At 34.0% G+C, this 14,860-nt stretch overlaps 1 protein-coding gene across 1 annotated transcript in view; it reads left to right on the plus strand.

Annotated features, from left to right (window-relative positions):
* Positions 1 to 14,860, plus strand: part of LOC129232169 (metalloprotease TIKI1-like) — a 512,829-nt gene that overhangs the window by 180,025 nt on the left and 317,944 nt on the right. The window lies entirely within an intron of this gene.

Consider the following 14,860-nt stretch of genomic DNA (forward strand, 5'->3'; position numbering starts at 1 on the left):
AACATTTAAATGTAAAGATAGTAGATACATAAATATTTTAATAACTATGCATCAGTAATTAAGAGTTTGAGAAAAATCATAAACAATTTTGAAAATTAATCTCAATATTCAAGCAAAATTTGTCAAATAAAAGATTATGTTGGCTTTTTTTTTCCTCTTTTCATTTCTTTTTTTTTAAATCGTGAACGAGCAAACATTTCTGAGTACCGGTATTAATTTTTTATAGACTGGTGCCGGTCCGCCGAACCACCGGATGAAAATCTCTGATCTGGAAGGTCCATCTTCAAATGTTAAAAAACGAGCTGATGTATGCATCACATGACTTCCTTTTACCCCAATTTAATGTTAATTCCCCCATTATTGGCAATTTTAATATGATTCAATAGTGAACTCGCTAAATATCACCAACAATAGCCAAATTGAAACCAGATTTTTAAAAAAAATCGCCGAATTTGTCACCAAGTTAGCGACAAAACTTGGTGACCAAAAGACTGGCGACTGGCCAAGTGCCCACCAAATAATGACACCACTTGAGTTTGCATCAAAATTAACAATGATTTTCCCGCAAAAAGGTGCAAAAGACTCCTTTAGAAACACCCAAATGCAACCAAAAGGAGAGGTGCACACCTAGACCCAACTAGAAGTCTACGTTCCAAATTTCAACTTTCTAGGACGTTCTGATCTTGAGTTATACGACATACATATGCACATCCGCACATACATACGTAAATACGGACGTCACGAGAAAACTCGCTGTAATTAACTTGGGGATCGTCAAAATAGATTTTTCGGGTGTATATACGTTCTTAGGCACTTATCCACGTGTGATCGGGTTGAAAAAAAACAAAAAAAAAACTCAACATTCATTCGGGGGTGAGCAAAATTGAAATTAGGGCCGATTTTTGAGTGAAATTTTTTCGCGAATACAATACTTACTTTTTTGTAAAAGGAAGTATAAAATGAAACGTGAATAAAGTTCGAGGTTAGTAGCATTGCGAAAACAACATATCGAGAAATATTCTCATCTTATAAGTAAAGTAAAGGAAAGGAGAAAACAAACTAATGTGTTTACTTCCGCCATAAACAGCGTTTAGTGAGTCGAGAGCTCTCCCCATTTGCTGCCACTTCTATTGCGTCATACATTAAGGGCTATGAGTGGTCGAAAGAAACGACGGCCTTCAATGGTTGGACATCTAATGGGAGTTACGGAATGGATGAGGAGGACAAGCATTTAAGAAGGTTTTTTTCTTTTTTATTTTTTTTTTACAAAAAGAAAATAAAAATGTAATTTTTCCAATAATACAGCAAAAAAGGCTTGGAATCAAACTCCGTTTGCCTACTTGACATAAACTATTGACTTTTTATTAATTTATATATTTACTATTCGCAAGCACTAAACTTATAATAAAAGTAATAATAATAATTATTATTATTATTATCATTGTTATCATTTCATTAATATTACTTTTACTTTATTGATATTATTGTGTTAACGTTACTTTTATAAAATTATTCCTCTTATTTTGATACAGTTGTAGTTGCATAAACTTACCTAACTCGTAATTTAATCCACCTTAACGCAAAATTATCCGTTATTTTTTTTAAATTACTGATTCTATTCACAAAATCGTTAACAGTTTTAAATGTCTTTTCAAGTATCGTTGATTATGTGTTCCACGACACTTCGTCTGACGATAATCTCTGCTTATGATCTTTTTTTTTTCTTTGGTGCTGGACTATGCGTTCTAAAAATAGATCGTATGTAAAGACAACACCGTATTTCATCAATAATGGTTAAGGGCAATCAATTTCTCAACAATTGAGGGCGGAAAGTATTTTGAAAGTGGGTTAAGGAAAATGAACGGTTTAGCTTTGACCACAAAAATTCCTTTTAATGGTTGTTTGGAAAATCAAAGAAGCTAAAGCTTGTTAAGAATATTGGCAAGAATCTTATGGTAGTGATTGGACGTAAAAATTCAATTCAAAACTACAAAAATTAAATCATAATTCTCTGATTTTATTTATCGACCCTCAGACGATATTGAATTGGAGGTTCATATTTCCCCCCAAATATCCATTCTCCATTTTTCTTCCTTTACGAAAATATATTTTCATTTTTATTTGGTAACTAATTTACAATGAGGCTCTGTATGCTAGATATGGGAGGCATTCACAATGTGAACTTTTTTAAGAGAAAACTTTAAATAATAAGCTTTTAGAAACTTTTGCTGTTAGGAAGGCGGATAAAAAAAAATACGATCATATTTAATTTGTCGAATCTGAAATCATACAAATGTGGGATTTCTCGTGATGTTTTGTTTCAGTTTGTAATGAATAACTGCAATTATTACCTCGTTCTTGCGCGTTTGAACTTTGGAAATACAAACAGAGAAGTGACCAGTAAAGAATGTAGACTCGTGTTCCTTTTCCGTTTTCACTTCAACTTGCTTTTCATCTTTCTTTTTGGCTTACCTTTAGCGAATGCCGTCCAACAGTCGCCTGGAGTATTTTAATATTCTTAACGAAACTTATACTGTATTAGAGCGCGTTTTTCTACTCTACCAGATGGATGTGGTGAACTTTCAAAACAGTAGTCACTCTTTTCATTTTAATTGCTTGTAAGTTTAATTCTACGAATTCGTCATTTCATAAGACATCCCACAACCCTCACTCCTTTTACTCATATTGTGTACTGTTCAAATTAACTATTATAATCGATATCAAATAATTTCAACAATTTTCTAAAAACTCTCTGATCAATTTTGGTACCTAATTCGTTCAGAATTTCCATCATTTTCCGTCTCACTTTGTTTTGTTCGTCATACGTCAGATGCAAAAGTAATTTGTTTGTATTTTGCACTTTTAGTTCTGGGCTATACTTTTAAGTTCAGCTTCTTTAAGTTGTTCAATTTTCTGTTTTGGTATAATCTAACGTTTGGTCATTAGAAAATGTTGATATTCCGTAATGATCATAGTTACTATTAGACTGACTGATAATAATTTCAATTTTAATTTGATAGCATTATTTAGGTCCTCTATGTAGGTTGTTGGCTGCATTGTCCCCAAAATTCTAATCAACCGGTACATCATATAGCGCAGATCTCTTGAAATGCTATGGTACGGATGAGTTCATACGTACACGTTACATATTCTGCTCTCTAAAGATTCTTTTGAGGGGAAGAAGGGGGCTTTTAGAAAAGGAGATCAAGGAGAAAATGACCATCTGAGTCAAAAAATACATGGGAAATTTTAAATAAAACTTCTAGTTGGTAATAATTTGTACATTATGCGCTTGATCTTATCTCATTCTCCTTTACATTGATGTTTTCTTTCTAAATGCGCGCCCGCAAACTTTGATTTTTTTTATGAATGGTGACTGTTGTGGACATGTTTCTGGCAGCACTTAAACAATAATTTAAAAACATAAAAAATTTCCTTTATTTCACCCACACCAGCAGTACTTTTCTATTAACCTCGATAAAAATTAAATCATTCCCGACAGCGAGGCAAGCATACTGAACCGTTTCAAACAGAAAAAACGCACCGAATATTTCAAAAAAAAAAAAAAAACGAGCTGATGTGTGCATCAAATGACTTCCTTTTACTCCAATTCAATGTCTTTTCTCCATTATTGGCAATTTTAATGTGATTCAATAGTTTACTCTCTAAATATCACCAACAGTGGCCAAAGTAAAATCAAATTTTTTAAAAAAATCGCCAAATTTTGACAAAACTTGGCGACCAAAATTAAGGTCAATTTTTGAGGGAAATTTTTTTCGCGAATACAATACTTCCTTTTTTGTAAAAAAAAGTAAAAAAAATCTAGGAGAAAGGAGACACGCAGTGCCGCCGAGAGCCAAGGCGGGCCCCATGTCAGTTTGGTCACCGGGTCAGGTTTTGGTCTTTCCGTAAAACTCTTCTCCATTTGCGAACTGAACCCTCTCAAGAGGCGGGCTCCTAGTTTCCGACATTCCTCACATGGTCTCACGTCAGCCCTATGCATGCGCCATAAAAACTCAGGTAATTCAACTCAAAAAAGGAATACATCAGCGCGGTTCAGATACATTAAATATCTTGAAGAAAACGATAGAGAAAAGGCCATAGTGTATGAGTTTGCGTTTTATAAGTAAAGCTATGGATGATCAAAAATCATTTCAAATTTAAAATTCTAGCACTATAATAACATTATTTTACACATGTATGAGAGCACGATTGCTTGGTGTCGAACAAGTGTCATGTGACACTTTGTCTGCATGTGTGGGTGCTGTTCCATAATTTTGAAAATCTTATAGTCATCGTCTTGCAAGCACAATTTCATTTCTGATCTAAATTGTTAATGTTTTTTCCTCATAACACTTAGGGTAGCGTGAGCAGTAAATGAACCCTTTAGCACGATTTCATTTTCTGAAACACATAATAATGTTAAAAACTGCAACGTTTCTTTTGTGACATTAAAAGCAATTTCATTTCCATGTGTAGCATTTTTTTAAATACTTGGAGGACTTTCGTGGTTCCATTTCAGTTTTTTTTTTTCTCTGAGGGGATTAAAGAGAAAATTAGTGCATCAACTTAGCAAATGAGCACGTCTTTCTTGTGGAAAAACACAACATTTTCTAGTCTTTTACTTCCTTTTACGAAAAAGGAAGTATTGCATTCGCAAAAAAATATTTCACTCAAAAATCGGCCTTAATTTCCATTTTGCTCACCCCCGAATGAATGTTGAGATTATTTTTCAACCCGATCATACGTGGATATATGCCTAGGAACGTACAGACACCCGAAATATCCATTTTGACGATCCCCGAGTTAATTACAACGAGTTTTCTCGTGACGTCTGTATGTACGTATGTAAGTTCGTATGTGCGTATGTATGTCGCATAGCTCAAGAACGTAATGTCCTAGAAAGTTGAAATTTGGTACTTAGCCTCCTAGTGGGGTTAGTTGTGCACCTCCCTTTTTGGTTGCATTCGGATGCTCCAAAGGGGGTCTTTTGCCTCTTTTTGAGGGGAAATCATTGTTAATTTCGATGTAAACTCAAGTGGATTTATAATTTGGCGGACACTTGGCGATATATCGCCAGTCTTTTGATCGCCAAGTTTTGTCGCCAACTTGGCAATTTGTTTTTCTTTTCTTTTCTTTTTTTTTTTTAATTTGGTTTCAATTTGGCCGCTGTTGGTGATATTTAGAGAGTAAACTATTGAATTACATTAAAACTGCCAATAATCAGAAAATGACATTAAATTGGAGTAAAAGGAAGTCATGTGATGCACACATCAGCTCGTTTTTTTAATTTACAGAATTAATAGATTGTTGCATATTCAGTGGCGTATCCAGGGGATGTGATTGCGGATATATCTCCCTCCAAAACTAAGAAATATTCCTTTTTTGATCACAGACAAGGGAAGGAACTTCCATATCCACCTCCGAATTTTTCTGAAAATCACTTTTGAAACTTTATTTTAGAAACATTACAGATTTTTGCCTCACTGGGGTGTTTTCATTGACTGGTTGGAAAACCCATTATTCGACCAAGTTCTTTTACTGTAATAAAATCATCTGTCGTAAAATAATAACCTTCACGATGTTTTCAACATAGTTGTATCAACAGACGCTGCTGCGAAAGGAAATCATTTTTCTGTATCGTAAGTGAGGAAAAGCGTTAAGAACTTAAATCGACATTTCATTTTTTGCAGCAAAACTGTACGCGTACGATTTTCTTTTGTACCGATCGACGCAGTATTAAAATCGATGAATCTGGAACGTATCGGAACTGAGGCTGCATTCAGCGTGAATGAATAACGAGGCAGATCGGGAAAAGAGAAATAAAAAAGAAATTCGAAAAAGTGTGAAGGAAAAAAATGTTGCTAAAAGGGATTCAGTGCCAGTAGAAAAACGTAAGGATAAATATTACGAGCATGATTCTGTTTCAATGGCAAGATGCGTTTCTTTATGAAATTGAATTTCTTTCTCAAAAGCAGAATAAGTTTTTTTAAAGAAAAACATCCAGGCTACTTTTAATCCTTAGAGGACCATAAACTCTAAAGGGGAAACATTGAAATTTGAGGTTTAATCGGAAAAAAAAAGAATCAATATATTTTTAACCAGAGTTTTTTCTGCTAATTATTGAGATTCTAATGTATTAAATAACGTGAAATTTTGATGATATATGTTACATAATTGCCCTTAAAGGTTAAAAAAGATAGTTTTAAAAATGAACGGGGTTTAATTTATGCATCGGAAAGTTATCCAAATTGTGGCATATCATTTTGAAAATGTAAAGTATTTTTGGAGAGGACTATTTACACCTTGTTGCGAAAAGTATAACGCCTCTTGTAAATGATTCTGTTTAAACATAAAGTTTAAAATTACGTTTGATTTAATGGTACGAATTTTAAAAACTAAAACTTACAATTTTTAATATTCGTTTTTCACTTAATATTAAATTTTTTAATTGTACACATACACTCCCTAAATTATTTTTCACATACGCTTTCTAAAATATATTTCGTCTCGTATATCAAAATGCCAAACCTTGTCACAAGGGTAGCATACTCGACACAGAGATAGTTTTAGCGAAATGTCATTAATTAATGCACGTTAAAGACATCAATTTCTCCGATATATATATATATATATATATATATATATATATATATATATAAAGAAACACTATCATATACTGTATTTATAATCTGGACAAGTCAACCAAAATGAACTTCACTACTCAGTTCAATAGGCGCCATAGGCTGCTCTATGATACTGGTAGCAATATAAGGATTAAACAAGAAAGTTTTTTTTTTTTTTAAGAACGAAAAAATGAAAAAATCCCAAAATATCCTGGGGTCCCATCAGGGGGTACTCTCCAATGGTAAGGAAAAACTATGAGATGTTTCGTGAGTGCTGCTGTCGAAATTGCCTAAAAATCTGCACTAGTCCCCGACATCTCACAAAACTAGCCATAGGGGTACTGAAAGTTCAGAATATCAGTATTACAAGAAATAAGAACATTGAACCTTTTACAAACGAAAAATACAAGTTTGATATAAAGAAAATAGAACAATATTTCAACTACAAGAGAGGGTATACCAGGATATTTTGGGATTTTTTCATTTTTTCGTTCTTAAAAAAAATTTTTCTTGTTCAATCCTTATATTGCTATCTCATATATATATATATATATATATATATATATATATATATATATATATATATATGGATAATCTATATTTTTAGGCTGAATGGTGGATAAATGGCATTTCTTTCTATCTTCCGGTTATCTGTTTGTTTTCAAACCAAGGTAGGGCATCTACTGTTGTACAAAATTACTTGATGTACATTTAATTTTTTCTTCATACGAATATTTTCGTTTTTTTTCCTTTTTTGAGCTTTGATGAACATTTTTTATAGATCGCACTCCAACCTCAGCTTGTAAGTGATTTACTTTGCCTTTGTAACTGTCCCACAGTCACACAACAACGTATCCTTGAATATCTGCTCTAAAAAGGATCAAAAATCCTCAAGTTGTGTGTCAAAACTTAATCCGAAATTTGCAGTTACATAAAGATTTGATAATTCACACCGGTTCTTTCTTGCTGTCGAGATTTCTTCTCGCCAGTTAGTTTAAGTAAACTTGGTGACAAAAGCGATTTAAAAGTTCTTTCCAACTGTTGAAAATAGATAAATTAAATAAATTAGGCCAGTCTGAGGCCATTTAAAAGTTCTGGGGAAGTATCATTACGGGTAACTATGCGTTTTGAAAAGATTTTTCCTAACGTACTGTCAAAGGCTACTTGTAAACATTACAAAATGTACAACAATATACTTTTTTCCACAAAAAATGGAGAAAAGACGAGGGAAGTTTTCGATTTTTCAATTTTATTTTTATATGATACAGTAACATGCATGAACATCAGAGGTGAAAAAAATTTTGCGATACGATAAGTAGATTTTTTTAAATTAATTTTTAAAGTTCAAGCGCTTGTGACGTCAAAGGGCATAGGAAGTGACGTCATGCGCTCTTCTGATAGGGGAAAAACCGAAGGACGTGCATTCGACTTCGAAGACGAAACGTAAAAGGCTTATCTCCTCGCATTTAACTCTTCGCGTTTCTGGAACACTAAACCTCTCATCCTCTCTGAAATATTCGAATATCATCATTGATGTTACTTGAGGAAGATTATTTAGATTGTGCTTTAACGAATCGGGCCTCCATAGTGTGTTCAAAAGGATTATTGAATTTCTAAAAAATAAAAATATCAGCGCGCTCAAGATGTCCGTAGTGAAAACAAGGGATCTTCGGCGGAAGGCTGCCCATTAGTGCCCTGTGACGTAAGCTCGTGACGTTTCAGAAGAGCGCACTTTTGCGCATGGATTTTTAAAAATTCATTAAAAATCAATCACGGTGTTTTAAAATTCGGCGATGGTGAATTTTTTAGTTTTGAGGGTCAATTAACAATATCTAATAGTCAAAATATGAACATTTAATAGGTTGCAACTTCCCTATTATACAAGCTGCCAAAATATTGATACTTAAACTTGTGTGGTTTTATTTAATCTAAGCCTAATTTAATGAAAAAATGCTGGATTAATATGTTATTTTCCTTTTAGCATTAGTTGCTCGTGAAAAATTGCAACTCTTTTCGGCATTTAATTTTTCAGGCAAATATTATCCCAAAAATTCCATCTATGCCAACTGCATGTTTGTTTACACTATTTTTAGAAACATTACACATTCTTTCGGATCTTTTCCTTAATTGACCCTACCAATCCCTTTTTTTCTCCCGCTCGGATGCAAAAGGCTATCCATAAAAGTGCTCTCTGGGAAAGCTCCCTTTTCTAAATAGATTCCACTCTGCCGGACATCAAGATAAGGCCGGATGCTCCCGGATATACCATCGCCAGTATCGATCCCTATCTTCAAAGACATTAGCCGTTGCGAGGAAAATAGGACATCGGATAAAAATGGCCTTTCCGCTTCCACCGAGCTCGCCAGGATAGTATAAAAAAAGATGCTTTTAGGAAGGGTGTTAGCTTGCCACAGCCGGATATCAAAATTTAATTATTCCTTTATCTGATGCTGGAGTTTTGAACTTTTTTTCAGTTACAGAAGAATTTGTGGGATGTAATTAGGTTTTTTTTTTATGGTGTATGCGGCTTTTTAGTTTTGTGGTTTCGATAGATTGGGATTTTAGTTGAAATAGTTTTCAGAGAAATAGTTTTTGATTCTTCATATTCCTCAGGGTTTATAGCATGCGATTCTCGTTTCAATTTATTTTGTATTTTTTTTCAGTAGGAAGAGCTTTGAGGAAAAAATGTATGTTTTCAAAAAATCTGAAATATAAAAGTACAATATATTTAATCAAAGTGTTTATTTCTTAGTAATTGTCGAATATTTGAGGTATTCAATGGTTATTAACACCGTTTTACATACAGATACGCTTGCTCAATCACACACAAGCACAATTATGTAAGAGTACAGTAACTATTTAAAGATTTGGAACAAACATCAATTAAAGATCTTTTCTAAGCGAGAAATAAAGAGATTTAAATCGAGTTTTTCTTCATTATTCTTACATGTTCCATAGCGCTCAGTTCACAGAAAATTTTGGGCTTTGATTTTTAGTATAAACTTCTTTTCTGTTTCTTATATAGTTTGGGCAACCTTAACTTGGCAGCATTGTGAAGGCTACACAAATCCTAATCACAGTTTTATGACGTTGCCACATTAGGTTTTTCCCAATTTTTGACAAATAAATAAATAAAATATTCCGAAACAAAACAAATAATTTATGATACCAGTTAGAATACCAAAACAGTTTTTTGTCTTTCGTTTTTTTTTTTTTTTCTCTTTTTGTATGTGTGCTGTGTAGAGGCTTTTTAACTAGAAACAAGTTTTAATTTCTTCCTCATGAGCTAATTTTAAAGTATTTAGGGTGTTAAAATGATTTAATTAAAATAAGTAAATTAAATATTCCTTTTTTATTTCATGTGACCACCATATAAACCCTTTTTGGAAAAAATTGATTGACTCACTTTGATTTGTTAGACAGAAATTTATATCAGATTCGATTCTTTCACAGAGCCTAGTGTTCAATTTCTTTCCCTCTTTTTACTTCCTTTTACAAAAAAGGAAGTATTGTAATCGCGAAAAAATTTTCACTCAACAATCGACCTTAATTTTCATTTTTCTCACCCCCAAATGAATGTTGAGTTTTTTTTTTTCGAACCGACCACACGTGGATGTATGCCAAAAAACCTACAGACACCCGAAATATCCATTTTGACGACCCCCGAGTTAATTACAACGAATTTCCTTTACGTCCGTATGTACGTATGTATGTGCGTATGTACCTCGCATAACTCAAAAACGGTATGTCCTAGAAAGTTGAAATTTGTTACATAGACTCCTAGTGATGTCTAGTTATGCACCTTCCCTTTTGGAGGTATTCGAGTGTTTCTAAAGTGGTCTTTTGCCCCTTTTTGGGGGGAAATCATTGTTAATTTCGATGTAAACTCAAGTGGTGTTATAATTTTTTCGGATACTTGGCGATATATTGCCAGTCTTTTGGTCTCCAAATCTTGTTGCCAACTTGGCGACAAATTTGATGTTTTTTTTTTAAATTTTAACTTTGGTTTCAATTCGGCCACTGTTGGTGATATTTAGAGAGTAAACAATTAGATCACATTAAAATTGTCAATAATGGGGAAATGACATTAAATTGGAGTAAAAGGAAGTCATGTGATTCACAAATCAGCTCGTTTTTCCGAAATGTTAAGCTTTAAGGTAAGCTAACACCCTAGGTTTCGAGAACAAAAATAATTTTGAGATTTTGAGAAATTTAGCTAGCCTTAGTGTAATTTTTTCTACATCCGCAAATGTTTTTTAAATCGGTGAGCTATGGAGGAAACTAGAAGAAATTTACTAAACTCAAATGCAATGCTTATACATTTTTTCTTTCTTGATTTTTCTCATAACACGTTTTCAAAGCTTTTATTTACGCCGAAAGCTCTAGCGAAAAAATATTAATTTAAAGATTTGAAACTTTGCAAACATATTAAACATATTACTGTGATATAAACCTCGAAAATTTAATGTTAATGCAATATGCGGCTTTGAAATTATGATCAATTAAATTTAGAGGACAAAAAGCACGCTTTTCGGGGAGAATTTTCAAACATTTACCCATAAAATCTGTTTTTAGTTAATGATTTCCAAATAGGAGGGACATACCACTCTCTGATATCTAACAAAGAGATTGACACAAAAAGTTTTAAAAATTAGGAAGAAGAAAGTGCACTGGAAGTGTTAAGGAAATGGTAGCTTTATTTATAGAAATGTTTTTTTTATTAAAAAAAACTATATAAAATTATTTTTTTAACAAATAAGTATCCAAAATGTGTTATTTATGTCATATTTAATAACCGTACAAAGTATTAGAAAGGTGCAACGAATATTGAAGAAAAAAAATATTTAGGGTGTTCGCCTACCTCAACGTGAGGCTGTGAAGTTTCCTAGTCGTGTTCTTTCGAAAAAAAGAACTCTTTATTCGAATCGAAAAGATACCTAGAAAGTTAGGGCAGGGGTGGAGGACCGAACGAAAAAGTCATTGGCGGCTCCAGCATCTGATTTTCAAGGGATTGGGTTGTTGTTGAAAGGTGAGTACACAAACCGTAAGTAGGGATTAGAAGTCTCATATTAGGGCATTCATCAAGGACGCCCCAAAAGGAGGTCACGAGAGGTCACTGCGACCTCCCATAAATGCTCTTTCTTCAGCAAATTTACCCAATAACGATTTGGCATATTTGAGGACATAATTGCGATACTACAATGTTTAAATGCCAGAACGTCCCTTTTTATTAGCTGTAATTATACGCCCGAACACATATTTTGTTATTCGACAAAATTTAGAGTTTGATTAGAGAAACTGAGAACTTCAGCTCTCTCAAGAACTTAAGATCAAGGTGCCTCTGCTCTCCTTCGTTATTTTCTCGGAACTGAAATCCACGAAGCGCAATTTTAAACTATTTTTAGTCGCGTTAAGGTGGATCATGACCCAAACCCTTGAATCCATGCTTGAGGCATACAGATCGGCAGACTTAGATCCCATTTCGAGATCAAACGTTAATTATTTTAATGTTTAAATGTTAATTGAGCTGTTTAATTAATTTTTAAGTTTTTTTCCAGCAATACTTCAACGGTACCAAAAGCTTTCTCATGTTTTTTTGAGCAATCACGATTGCTTATTGACTGTTGCACTTGACTGTTTTGATGTCCTATCATTTTATTTTCCCACCGCCATCCTCCGCACCATCACTGTCGACCGGGTCCTCACGATGCTGCTCCTATAGCGAAACCGTCTCCAGGTTGCATCCATGTCCTACACACACGCGCATGCATACACAACTACACACACACATACACAACTACACACACACATACACAACTACACACACACACATACACAACTACACACACACATACACAACTACACACATACATACACACATACACCTACACACATACACAAACACATACACACAACTACCCACACATTCATGCCTGCACACAGACACAAACACATATGCCTACACACACATATACATACCCAACATCCCCACACACACACACATTCATGTACACAACTACCCACACACTTATACCAGCACACAGACACAAAACCACATGCCTACACACACAAACACACATACCCTCCACACACAAACATACACGCCTACATACACACACTCGTGATCGCGAAAAACATAATTTGAATTCAAGATGTCAAAATTCAAATAATTTTTTTTTAATGCGTTTACAGGCATTCGACGTCAGAAACTATTTTAATGCTGCCTCCACATTTATTCTACAAGGAAAGGTTTTCAGAGGTTAAAGTGACCACTTGTTGTAGCTCTTGAGCAGGAAGTTCAGATTACCAAACTTAATCGCATGGCATATGCAAATTGGGTCAACTGCACCACATGTCGGAATGAAGTCCGCAATTCCAGGGTGACAAGTGATCCTGACCACTTGGTCACATGACATACTTGCTTTACTCTAACCATGGGTGTCAACCTCAAAAGTTCTATTAAAACTTCAAAACACATTTTTTTTTAAATTTTGGGTGTTAAAAACTTACTGACAGCTTCAAAATGTTAGTGTCAGTCGACAGAGCGAAATTTTTCGTGTGTAATGGAATTTGTTTTTAACTTCCAAGTCATAAAGAACTGGAATTCTACAATATTTTCCCACTAAACATTAAATGTATCTCTAAAGCCTTAGTTAACGCAATTGGTAGCAGTTTCATTGCTGGCTGATTAGAAGAAAAACGAAGCTCAAGGATTTAAAATGTACATCTGTTGTCCCTTTATTTTTGTTATCAACTGAAGCATTAGTAATTGATTTTAGTGTGTAAAAGAGAGGCTTTAAAATAGATTTTTAATTTTTCCTCTTGATACGACTTTTGTTTCTATCAAAGTTTAGTAGATGTGAGTTTCTTCTTTTCCTTGTTGTTCTAAGTTAAATAGAAAAAAAAAATTGAATTTAAAGATTGTTCTGGCGCCTGCGAGATTCACCTATATCACCTTTATTATTAGTCTGTGTACTATTTATGAAACGTTTCGCTGTTAGATTAGGTTTTGTTTTATACAGCAGAGAGAGTCACGATTTCAACATGAACGGAGAAACTTTCGTAGTTATTTCTCAAAATAAAGTAAAATAATATCTATCTTAGTTATTGCTTAAATTCCAGTAAAGAAATATCGTAAGCCTGGATATTTTTATCTTAATAAAACGAAACTTAAAATAAAGAAGAAAGATCTCGCCACACAAAGATTGCCCGTTTAGAAAAAAAAAAGCAAAGCGAGAATTGGTAAGTCCTTTGCGGCTTTTTAGTAATACATTTCCTCCTCGTTCTTTTTCGAAACGCTAAGGACATCATCCGAGAACGTGCAGGCGTTGCAAAATGCGTTAGGAAACGATTGCCTGGAGCTGATTTTGTACGGCGGGGGGGGGGGGGGGGGAATACAGAAATCTATCCATTTTGGGGTTTAATATTTTAATGCATCTGAAAGAACGAGTTTCTTCTTTATTTTCGCGAAAATATAGAAGATATTAAGGCAATATTTTTAGATAAAAGACTCATTTTAAAAGCTAATGGGAAATGGTAATTTTGCATAAAGCTGAGCAAGGCATTACTATTCGGCATTAATATAAAGCTTTTATCTTGTATACTTTAGTTAACGGAGTAAACATTTTGGAAGTTTCAAGTGTGCTGTATGCCACTCTCATAAATAAACTCTGTTTTAGAAGTGTAACTTCCTATGTGAGGACTTTGAAATTCTGATCTTCAAACTTTTGTGTGACGGAAGTGACGTAGTTGGTTTGTGGTGACCAAAAGTCGTACAAGCACTCTTCTCGTTTATTTTTCTTCCTTTCTTCTTGTCCATGGTTGCTTGTACTGCGTTGAGTACAGCTGTTGGTTTTCAACTGAGCGTCTGTTGAAACAAATATGAACAACCAACGTATTTCGGGTATTGTTTAATGTACTCGTGGTTTGTAGTCTATTTTCTTCATTAAAATATATTTTGATGTGAACTTGCCTGAAACGTCATTGCCGGGACTCGACCCGGGGTCCGATGGGTTCAAAAACTTAGTGTGCTGCTAAATATGCCACTGTGGTTGTCAGTCAGATTAAGATGTGCGTCAATATTAGTATGTGCGAAACCGAAAACGATCATTTATCTTCCTAAGAACGAGGAAGATGACGCACAATGACATATGTATATAATTTTATGTAAATAAATGAGTGATAAATCCAAAGAATACAATTTAAAAGTACGCCGAATCTCCATATATCGAACT

Source organism: Uloborus diversus, unplaced genomic scaffold (genome assembly GCF_026930045.1).
Source record: "Uloborus diversus isolate 005 unplaced genomic scaffold, Udiv.v.3.1 scaffold_11, whole genome shotgun sequence".
NCBI classification, from domain to species: domain Eukaryota; kingdom Metazoa; phylum Arthropoda; class Arachnida; order Araneae; family Uloboridae; genus Uloborus; species Uloborus diversus.